The sequence below is a fragment of the Myotis davidii genome, unplaced genomic scaffold, assembly GCF_000327345.1.
Source record: "Myotis davidii unplaced genomic scaffold, ASM32734v1 scaffold238, whole genome shotgun sequence".
NCBI lineage: Eukaryota > Metazoa > Chordata > Mammalia > Chiroptera > Vespertilionidae > Myotis > Myotis davidii.
In genome coordinates this window covers 11,301,002-11,303,351 of record NW_006293779.1, presented here as the reverse complement: position 1 = coordinate 11,303,351, position 2,350 = coordinate 11,301,002, and positions in this window count along the sequence as shown.

Sequence of the window (2,350 nt, the reverse complement as noted above, 5' to 3'; positions counted from 1 at the left end):
ATCAATGATGAGAGAGAATCATTGGCCAACTGCCTCCTGCACACCCCCACACCAGGGATCAAGCCCAGGCAAGTGCCCCAACCAGGAATTTAACCTGGATCTCCGGGTTCATAGGCCGATGCTCAACCACTGATCCACACAGGCCGGGCTCTCCTGGACTTTTAACAAACAAAACGACCTGGCCGGTTGTGGCATCTGCCCAGGCGTCACAGTGCAAAATAGAGCCTGTGGCAGGACGTGGAGATCAGTGATGGGAAAAGGAATCCTTTTCAGGCTTATTTTCGAGTTAAGGCTGCTCAACAAGCCTCTGGGTCTTAACTTTCTCTAGCGCGTGATCAGTGCCGGCCAGTGCTCTTCCTACCGTGGCCTTGGCCATGGAGGGAGATGATGGCCCAGGTCAAGAGCAGTCACCTGTGAGACACAATCCGCTTCTCTTCTGCTCCTGCTCTTCCTCGCCCCTCCCCGAGCCCAAGCACTTTTATCCAAAACACCTGGGTAATGCCTCGCGTGGCTCATTACGGTCTGAAGACGTGGCTCTGTAGGGTCTGCAGATGCAGTTCTGCAGAATCTTCCAGAAGAAAAGGGATTGAAATCACAATCGGGGAAGAGAAAGGCTCTCAGAGCAGGAGTCGGGAAACTTCTGTCAAAGCCAGCCGGGAAATGGTTAGGCCAGTGATGGCGAACCTATGACACCTGTGTCAGAGGTGACACGTGAACTCATTTTTTTGGTTGATTTTTCTTTGTTAAATGGCATTTAAATATATAAAATAAATATCAAAAATATGTCTTTGTTTTACTATGGTTGCAAATATCAAAAAATTTCTCCGTGTGACACGGAACCAGAGTTAAGTTAGGGTTTTTCAAAATGCTGACACACTGAGCTCAGAAGGTTCGCCATCACTGGTTAGGCTCTGCTGGGTCACACAGCAGATGTTCAGTTTTCACGTGTAGTTTGAAAGAAGACACAAATAACACACAAATGAAAGGGTGTGGCTGGGCTCCAATGAGAGCTTTGCTTACGGGCAATAGCATTGGGATTTCCTATCATTCTCATGTGCTCTGAAATGCCGTTCTTTTCATATTTGTAAACCATGTTTCACTTGCGGCTGAGGTTTACAGAGCCCTGCCCTTGCTGGTCCCTTTAGGATTATCTGGGTCAATACGTTCAGAGAGCCCGAGGCGTTCCCTGCAGGTTTCTCGTAACAACCACCCAAGTGGGAGAGCAGAAGGTGAGGACGTTACAGTTCCCCGCAAACCGCTTATTCCAAACCTCCCAGGCTCCCAGCGCAAGGAGCCTGCTGCCTGCCCTGCAGCTTCAGTCCTCCTCTCCTTTCTCCTGGTTGTGAAATTCCTGGAGGATGTGGCTGTCAGCCTGGGGGCTGACTAACTCAGTGTCCTGGAGAGAGAGAGAGAGAGAGAGAGAGAGAGAGAGAGAGAGAGAGAGAGAGAGAAGTTCACAGAGGCATCTCACCATCCCATGTCAGGGGGGAGAGAGCAGCTCCTCCAATCACCTCCTTACACAGGAGCCCCGAGAGGGAAGTGTCTAACCCAGGACTACACAGCAGCCCAGTGGCCAGGCGAGGACTAGGAAGCAATTCCGGAACGTGCATGCTTGTGGGAGCTGTTTGTGGCTCAGCGCCCCCCTGGGTGTGCTGGGAAGACAGACAGGGCTTCTGAGGGCCCTCTATCGGTGCTTTTCCTTACCGTCACCGTCCCCCGTTGGAACACAGTCACCTTACCTACCTGTCCCGCTTCCTGGCGGATCTCAAAGACTCCGATTACTTTCTCTTATTCAAACGAGTCCTGTGCAGTTTCTGATGCTAACGAACCGCATATGTGATTCCAAGTTGTGCGCCTGGTCCATTTTAGGCCATTGTCATGCTCCGAGGGCATGGTGTGGGGACTGGGCATGACCTCCTTTTCTTCCTCCTCCTCCCCTTCCCTCTGCTCCTCCTGCCTCCTCTAGTCTGTAATCCTGGGGAGTGTGGGCAGGGTGGTGGACAGGGGGCAGTGCTGTGCTGGGAAATGCCCGCCAACCTGCTCGCTGGGAAAGATGCCCGGATTGGCAGTCTTTGCAGACTTCTGTGGGGTGAATGTCCCACCATGGCTGATCCCACTACGATGGGGTGTCACTGGACGTGGAGTTGGGAGGAGATGTGCAGGAGCTGAAGTGAGCAGGAGTGAGTGGACCCCTGGATGCAAGGTGAGGGCCAGTTTCCACCCGAGTGGGCACAGGTACAGTCCTCTTGCTGGCTGCCACTGCTGCTCTGGCTCATTCTGATGGGCTGTGGTGCCTGCTGTGAGTCCCCGGGCCCCCACTGCTCAGTCCCCGGGAGACCTCTGCTCCCTT